At 50.5% G+C, this 9,088-nt stretch overlaps 1 protein-coding gene and 1 long non-coding RNA gene across 2 annotated transcripts in view; one reads left to right on the top strand and one right to left on the bottom strand.

Moving 5' to 3' along the window:
* GUCD1 (guanylyl cyclase domain containing 1) overlaps window positions 1-9,088 on the bottom strand; it is a 142,806-nt gene that overhangs the window by 72,333 nt on the left and 61,385 nt on the right. The window lies entirely within an intron of this gene.
* LOC138727845 (uncharacterized) lies at window positions 484-2,024 on the top strand. The gene is made up of 3 exons (XR_011338627.1): window positions 484-513; window positions 610-688; window positions 1,719-2,024. It is a non-coding gene; the product is annotated as an uncharacterized lncRNA (long non-coding RNA).

Consider the following 9,088-nt stretch of genomic DNA (forward strand, 5'->3'; position numbering starts at 1 on the left):
CAAAAGGTTCACAATTGCTTTGATCAACGGAAGAGACCTGGTGTTGGATGTTGCCAAGATCTGGATGTGATTCCATGAAGGGCACGAACAGGAGGGACTTGTGAAGAGGTCAGCTTTTCCCACACGACATTCTTTTAGAACTGAGAGCCTAACTTACCCTTCTCCCGATGGGAAGCCGCTAAGAGCCAGCAGCTACAGGCAGGCTTTGAGGGGAAAAAACAAGCCTGGAGTTCTGTGCCTTCCACACTGTTCCCCTCTCAGCTCCCTCTGTGTTCTGTCTGGGGGCGGCACTGTCCTCCCTTAGGCCCAGCATTTGTGTTCTGCTTTCTTAAATCAGTGTGTTTTCTTTTTTATCCTCATTAAAGGCTGAGGGAGGTACAAAATTCTTTACATTGCTTGAAGAGCTGAGATGGTTGTGTGGAGAGCTCCAGAACCTCCCACGTGGATTGGTGCTGCCACCTGGCACTATGAGGGGAGACAACCCACCAGGGTCTCCGTTTCTGGCAGCTCAAGGTTAGAAGATAATTTATGTCTAATTAAATGGTTGTTATTAGCTTCACTTCTGCTAGAAAAGTTATTTTGAAGCGTCTCTCATGTGTCTTTGTTTAGAAAGAAATTTGTCTATGAATTGAAGAAGAAAAACGAAGTAGACAGGAAACAGATTCCCTCAGTCCTAGTCCGAGTTAAGGTTTGTACTGGTCTGTATCACAGGGTTCAACTAGACTCTTGTTGAACTGGATTTCTGTATATGAAATGCTGTGTTTGGAACATAGGAGGTTGACACTTTAGATGCTCTTTGTCCTTCAGGATTTTCAGTTCTTTGGAACCTCCTTCGTCTCATTATGGAAATGGGGCTGAACGCAGTGGTGTCTTATCACGGCATTTCTACTGCTCAACATTTGCATTGATTATATCGCATGAGGAAATATTTGTGTTTCCAGTGCTGTACATGGCTCCCTCCCTTGTTTATGCTTCCTTTTCTTAAACCATTTTAGGCTCTTTCCTCACTCCAGAAGCTCAAAAGTTAAGCTCTTAAAAATGAAAGAAACTTGAGAAGGAGACATAACAGTCTGGAGACAACCTCACCAAGCTGTTGACAATACTATATTTTTCAAAAATAAATATCCCAGGGAGCCCTGAAATGCCATGGGGTTGAGCTAACGCTGCATGTCTCCATGGGGCCACATGCAGAGTCTCTTGGCTGCAATGGAGCAAAGCCCAGGGCCGAGCCTGCGATGCACACAACCCAGTGTTGGCTCTTGAAGAAGGCATCTGCGGCATTGGAGGGCGTGATCCTGGGGAGTGCTGAGCATCAACGGTTTCACAGTTCAGAAGCTGTGAAGTGTTCAGTCCCTCAGAGGAATCCCTACTGAAGGTAGCCAGTCTAACGCTACTGGGGCTGGACCCACTGTCCTGCAGAGAGGCAGCGTGGAAAGGGAAGTAAAGGGAGGGCGTGCCGCAGTTTCCCTCTTGGCCAGAGGTACCACTGTTCCACAGGCATGGGAACAGGGTGCTGAAACTCCGATGCACTCCAAAAACCTGTGAAGTTCCGTCATTGTGCACCACCGTTCCCAGCACCCACTGTTCCTTAGCAAGGAGTGGGAGGAGCAGGGGCAGCAGCTACATTTTGCCTCCATTTGGTGCTGTGACCAGAGCTTGGATACAGACAATATGGATTTTGTCAAGTTAATAACGGTTGCCCTCTCCTTGCTCCTTAGAATGAGAATAGTGTAAGTGAGGAAGAGTCATCTGACTGCTGCTGGGCCTCGCAACTCCAACAGTCCCTGTATTGTATAAAGGTGACTTCTATATATTCCCATTATAAAAAATAAATAGCTGTTGCTCTGCAGCTCCCACATGATGATTCATGCTACCAGTTTTTCTATTAATAGCCTCCAAAGATTGCTTAAATTTAGATTTAACTCCATCTCATGGTCTGTTGTGCTTGAACAGCACTCAGAGAAGCAAAGGTCTGGTTGGGCAGCGTCTTTTACAGACAAGTCCAGCTCTCAGCATGAAATTACTGGAAATCCTTTCCTTCCTGACTTACATGCGAATGGCAGGATTTAAAGTGTGGATGTGGGTTTGCATTTCCCTGAGAGCACAGATCTCACCTTCACTTCAGCGGATTTTGCTTAAGTTTGAGTACAAGCAGAACACCTTCCATGCTGGGATGGAGCGCTTCTTGGGGAGGCTGTGGTCTGACACAGAGGAGCGTCCTCGGTTACGTTGTTAGCAGGGGGTGTTTCCAGCAAACCACTGCGCATCTGACTGTTAAAGGATGCTCTCTTCAGAAAACCTAGCTTCTTTTTTGTTCCAATGTTCATTTTAAAATTGAAAACAAACATTTAATGTTGAACAATGTGAAAGAGATGACTGTGTATCTATATACACATAGGGATTTTTATTTCTATCTGTCTGTGACGTTGAGGGATTTGCTGGTGTTCCTGAAGGACTCCAGGTGAGCCTGCCTCCATCCCTCCTCTCAGACCAACTCGAGTGCCTGGCACTGCTTTGAGGAGGTTCCAGCAGTACTTGTGGGAGTGGGATGCCATACAACACATCATTGTCAGTGTGCTGTTTAACACTATATGCTAAAGCAACAGGATATGCTAAAACATCAGTTTGATGCTTCTGTGCAAAGTACGCATCCCTTACATGTGATTTTGTGTATATTGGATGATTCAGACTGGTTAGAAAGAAGAGTTTCATGACAGAGAGGGCTCCAAGACTGGTGAAAAGCAATCTCTTCCTTAAAACAGAAATAGTTTATCTTTCCAGATTCTGCTCTAGACAACCTGAGGATCATTTTCAGTCCTTCACACGGAAGCCTCAGCACATCGATATGAGTTCCCACTGTCTCGCTGCACACCAGGCTGGGGTTGGCTGTAGTCATTTATCTGGCAGCCTGGTTGTTTGCAGTGGTGTCGCCGACTTGCTCAAGCAGACAGTTGCTCACACAGCATCAGGGAAGAGAAGGGTGAGTTTTGTGACAGGACTCAAATGTGAAGTTTTGATTTACTCTGCTGTCATATTGTTGATGGAAAACATCAAGGTTTATTCCTCGCAGTCTAGATCCTAGTCCTTGAGCTCAATTGCTAAGTCTGAGTAGTGCAGTTTCTTGTCACTGTATTTTGGCTGCCCAGATTCAGGAGTTGAGCTAGTTTGGTGCGGAAATACTGTAGGGTATTTTACCGCAACGCTGCTTTTCAGGAATGAAAAAGCCCTTCTTGGCCGTACACAGAGAATCCAATAACTTGATTTCTTTCCTTGAGGCCCTGGATTTCTTTCAGTCACAGCCTGAGCCAGCAGCAGGTTCTAGCACAGGGCAGCACCTTCCCTGGGGCTGCTGTGGCTGCTGGAAGCTGGTGTATTCCTCGGCAGTTTCAGCCTCCTTCTTCAGGTAGCCTGCCCCTTCCCAAATGAATCTGGCCACTGCAGTTGTAGGGCAAAAGCGAGACCGTTGCAGGAACAGGGACCAGTTCTGTGTCTGCATTTTTCACAAAGCTCTTCAAAAAAAGCTCTTTTTTTTTCAAAAAACCTTCACGTAGGCAGGCAGCATTTCTATATTTATCAGAATTGCAGCAGGTTTTGATGAAGCTTCTCAGTCTCTCCTGATCCCATCTTTGCTTTTCCTCTTGACTTGGCTAGTCGATAGATGTGGTCCTTCACATTGTTACGTGGTGGTGTGGGGTAGATCGCTCCAGCCTTTTCTGTAACTTCCTGGGGAAAATGACTTTTTCTTTCCTCCCCACAGGATTCCCACTGTGTTTGGAGCAGCACTCTGGTCTCTGCTCTGCAACCTGTAGCTGCGTGGCTGTGGCAGCCCGTGTGCCAGCCTGGCTTCCCATCAGGGTAAGAGCGGTGGGGAGGACAGCGGGGGCCAGACGCTGCTGCCAGGGCTGAGTTCTTGATGCTGAGATGCTCATAGCTCTCAAGGCTGGTGCTGCAGTGGCCGGTGCCAGTTCTGTTGCTTTTCCTACTGTCTTGATATGCCAAAAAAATGTAAAGCATCAGTGGTGCTCTTGCTCCTGGAGAAGGCTGGGAGAGCCCATGCCCTCGGGTTAAAGTAACGTGCCTGTGCTTCTAGCAGATGTGACCTGAGCAAAGTGTCTCTGGGTCTTCTGTGGCACAGCAGGAGCATCCAAGTCGTGCAGCCCCCTGCGCAGAGGGGCCTGGGCTGGCTGTTGTCGAGATGAATTGGGGTTTCTCAGGCTGGGGTTTGCCACGGGATCAGTGGGAAGTCATGCTGGTGGTTTCTCCTGTTTGGAGTATCTGAAACATAGGAAAGTATAGATAAATCACTCAGATGTAAAGTCGAAAGATAGAAAAATGAGATCTCTGAGAGCAGTGGGTTCAAATTCTTGTGAGGTTCTCTTGCTTCCACACGGCTGCGCGTGAGTTCCCCTCGAAGGTCCCTGTGGAGCTGACGGGTCCACGCGTGGGGCGAGGGACACGGCACCTCCGGGCAGGGAGCGCGGGTGGGAGACACGGAGCTGATGTGAAATACTGAATATCGTTACGGAGAGCTTGGAAACGCTCCCAGGGCGCTGGTGCCCGGGCTCCCCTGCGCTGGCAGCGCCGGCGGCTCAGCCTGCGCGGCCTCCCGGCCGGCTGCGGCTGGGGGTTGGGCTCCCAGCCTGGACACGAGTGGGTGCTTAGAACAAGGCATGGAGAAAGCCCTCTGCCCCTTTTTCTCTTCTCCCTCTTTGCCCCCTTTTCTCCTTCTGTGATGCTCCCTTTTCTTTTCTCCCTCTTTGCCCTCCCTTTTTTCTCCCGTTTCTCCCGTTTCTCTCTCCAGTCGCCCCGGTCCGGGTCGGTGTGTGCTGCGCTTCGCCGCGGGGCCGGCAGGGGGCGCGGCGGGGCCGGCGGGGGCGGGGGGGGCAGCCCCGGGGCCGCCGCTCCGCACTCTCTCCCGGGCGCGGCCGGAGCCGGCGGCGCGGAGCGGGACCGCAGGTGGGTGACAGGCGGCCCCGGGCAGCCCGAGCGCGGCCGCGCCGCTGCCTCTCCCGCGGGACCGCCGGTGCCTCTCGCTGCGGGACCGCCGGTGCCTCTCGCTGCGGGACCGCCGGTGCCTCTCGCTGCGGGACCCCCGGTGCCTCTCGCTGCGGGAGCCCCGGTGCCTCTCCCGCGGGCTGCAGCCGCGGTGCCGGCGCTGCCCGCGCCCCGGGCGCTTGCTCTGCCGCAGGAGCCGCCGTGAGCCCCGGTGCGGCTCGCGCAGCCCCGTCGCCGTTCCCTGCCCGCGCTCAGAACCGGAGCGCCGTGCCGGTCCCTGCGGGGCTGGCAGCCCCGGTCCCCGGCGAGGGCGGCGGGAGCCGCGGGACACGGAGGGACCCGGGCTGCGCCGGGCGAGGGGGCGGGAGCGGCTGGAAGGGGCCGGTGGCGCTGCCCTCCCGGGATGCTCCGGACAGGCGTTTGGTCCCGAGCCGCCCGGGAGCAGCACGGCTCTTTAATGCTCTTTGGCGCCCCGGAGCAGCGTGAGCTGGGGCGGTGTCGAGTGCCAAAGCCTCGCAGGCTTTGCTCGTAGCTTCAAAGCAGCGAAGGTGGTCGGGGGCTCTTCAGAACTGCCCTGGTAAGAGACGGGGAGGGTTAACTTCGAGAGAACAGCGTGACTCACTCGGCAAATAACAGTTAGTAGAATTGCTGTAACTACTGAAAATTATTTTCCTAAGCAGATGGTCAGCTATTAAGTAGCTCGATGTCTGGATGTGTTTGGTTTCAGCTCTCTTATCGGGCCCGGAAGTCTCAGACCTGTGTAACTCAAGAACTGTAGGAATTGATAAGTTCATTCTTCTGCACGAGAGAAACAGAGAGACAGAGCCTGCTGTCAGACACCCCCGAGCACGCTGCCTGGTGAGGTCTAGAGCGGTTCAATAAAGTGACCGGTAGGCATGCGAGAAGTATTTCAATTGAATTATGTCTGTGGAAGAGATACCTTACTTCCAATCTCAATAAAAAAGTCAATATAAATGTAATCACGTATCACAAAAATACTATGAAAATGAAATCCTGCCTAATGTGGCAAATGGATTAGATTCTGAATTAACCAGGAAAGCTGGCAGCCTCTGCATTTGTAGAGCAAACACATGGGTACAAACTGCAAACAGGCATGTGTGTACAGAAAATAGAAATGTCCTGTTCTGGGGTGTGAAAAAAAGAAGGCAAGCAGGTCTGCTTTTTACCGCTGTTCATGTGAAAGTTTGTAATTCACACACATACGTGATCTGTCTCGCTTCCCGTATGTATTTTTATACGTAAAAAATAGAATCATCATCATCCTGTGCCAGGTCAGGGGTTATCAGCCCAGAGATGACGTCTTTAGCCTCAGCCTTCTGTCAGTGGGTGCAGAAGTCACTGAAGATGGGAGTTGCAGAGCCTCGGGCCAGGTCTCCGCTGCTTGCATTTCTGTTTTTGCTGATATTTTAACAGGATGTTTCCCTAAGGGCTTCTGGCACCATTGTGCTTGGCTGTAATCAACTTTTGAAAGCTATTCATCTTTTTTATGTAATCTTCAATAATGAACTTTGCGTAGAGCCATGTGGTTAAGCCCTCTTAAGAGCTACAGGGAAAACCTCAGTCCAGCGGGAGATTTGGAGGGACTGGTTTGAGTCTTCAATCCTCCATTCAGTTGTTTCTCTGAAGGGTTGGGGCTGGCTGGTCAAGCATGTCCACTTTGGTCTTGAGCGTGGCAGCTTTTCCATCTGGTGAGGAGGGGAAACATTCCCCTTTACTGCTTCCTTTCTGCCCCGGGGACGGATGGCTCAATGATTTCTCGTCTGTAACAGGATGTTTAAGGCTTCACAGCTTTGCCACCTAAACACTTATTTTCATTTTGCTTCAGCTTTTCGCTTTGGTTTGACATTTCCACCCACATTTTCCCAGATGAGATGGGAAAAGGCAGAGCGTGGCTGGGTTCTCTTAAAGTCCTGCACAGCTGTGAGTGAGGGGTTTTCCACTCAAAGGCTGCTCTCAGCATCTCTCTTGGTGTCCTGCAAAGTTCGTCCTTGTCTTCAGCATGATCAGATTTCAGCTTCTCTTATTGATTCTCCCCATCTGATCTGGATGGTGAATATCTGTGTAGGACCTTCCTTATTGTGTGCGTTCCTTCTGGAAATGGATATGGGCTATTAAATCTTTCTTTTCTGCTGGATTCTAAACTGAAAACCAAGCGATCTTGAGCTGTGTGTCAAGGAATTGGGCAGGATTCTCACAAGTCCATGGAGAGTTACTCCTCTGTCATTGAGGTCTGGTGTTTAGGACTAGAAGTATTGGTTGCCTCGTGGATCACCTTCAGGTTCTGCATCAGTGCACCTGAATGACCTTGGTGAAGCTTCTTGAGCACAACAGCACCAACTTGTTTCCTCTCTGCTCATCTTAAAAAGGCAGAGAAAGTTGCCCACTTAATGAGATGCTCGTGTAGCTAAATCTTGAGGGTTAGGGGTACAGAACCGGCACCATTCTGCTTTGGAGGGCAAGAGGTTCTGTGCAGGTACCAGAGGTGGTTTAACCTCTGAAGGCTTCAGTTCTCTCTACAGAATTGGAAGATGCCTCTTCCCTTGCACAGATTGAGTCTGTGTCAGGGATAATTATTGGTTGTGTTGCACTTTTTTTCCCCCAAAGTAAATCTCTAGCTCAGAAGGGACAGATGGCACAAGCAGCTCTCAGTTATGGAAAACATCCCCAGGAGGTGCTTCAAGGTCGTCTAATCCATGCCTCTGCCATTCCCGACAGCTATTTCTCCATCCTGCTCCTAAAGACCTGTGCTGGAAACTCTTCAGTTTCCTGGCATACAGGAAAAACCCTGGTGTCCAGCTAAAACCTTTGCTGTAGCTCATTCCCCATCCCGACCAAGTGGGCAACCTGCAGAGGATCAGCAAGGAGTGTTTAGAAGTGCCTCAGCAAATGCAGCTGTTTGGTAAAGGTGAGCGAGCAAAGTCATGATCTCTGTGTCCTGTAAGGAGCAAATCATATGAAACCTGGCTGCCGTGTGCCCGGGGTGGCTGGAGATCCGAAGGAGCGTGGAAGGGATGGAATAGCCATGCCACAGCTCCCTGTAGGGGTATGACTGCAAGGCTAGGATCAGGTCTTTGGTAAACGCACAGAGATGAGGTTATGAAAAGAGCTGAAGAGCCACTGGGTGCCAAGGAGAGTTCAGAGAAAAGCCAAATGCAATGAGATGGCTCCAGTAAAACTTGGATGTGGGAGTGATCCCCATAGTTGGACAGAAGCACTGACATTGCCTCGGCAGTTTGAGCGGAAGCTTTGTCCCTTCGTGCTCCAGACCCGCGGAGCTCGGTGTGGATGCTACAGACACCCAGTGCTCGAGATGTCCCAATGTGGGCAGAGAACAGCACAGGACGTGGGGGAAGCGCGGCACGGAGGTGACAGGTTGGAGCACGTCAGACTGCGCTGTTCACTTACACTTCAGCAGCCAGCTCAGACCTTATCAGTTCAGTTTATGACTTGTTCTGGAGAAAGGATGCTTTTCATCCTCGGGGCTGTTGGTTGGTTGTTAAAAACAAAAATTACCAGAGAGCGTAAAACATGATGAATCTTATGTAAAGTGTAGGCAAATGCCATCGTAAAAGGTACCCAGGAGCAGGAGCGCTGGAGCCTCCCTGCCCACAAAGCAGCAGTAAATCTAATGTCAGGAAAGCCACATTTGAAATGTTACTTCTGTTTTGGGGCTCTTGCTGATGGCTTTTTCAAGCCCAAATGAAATAAGTGATGTGTTCCAATTCCAAATGCAGCAGTGGAAGGCAGGGTTGAGAAGAAATGAGAGCTCCAGGATGGATCGTATTTATCTTGGGTGATAAGTGAAGGGTCTCATGCAGATGGTTTATCGCTATCTGACAGGTAACAAGATAAAGTCCAGGCTTTGCACAGGGATGGGGAAAGACCTGAAACAGGAATAAAGAATGCTTCACATAGCAGTTTAAGGGAACATTTGCAAACAATGCCTCTGAGACAATGGAGAAGTTAGCGGGGAGTGAAACTTCTTGCAGGGAAGGCTTGAGCCAGGGGCAGGGGGAGGGAAAGGCACACAGAGGATGAAGGAATCTTCCTGTCCCTCCCTGATACAAGGAGA

The sequence above is a fragment of the Phaenicophaeus curvirostris genome, chromosome 17, assembly GCF_032191515.1.
Source record: "Phaenicophaeus curvirostris isolate KB17595 chromosome 17, BPBGC_Pcur_1.0, whole genome shotgun sequence".
NCBI lineage: Eukaryota > Metazoa > Chordata > Aves > Cuculiformes > Cuculidae > Phaenicophaeus > Phaenicophaeus curvirostris.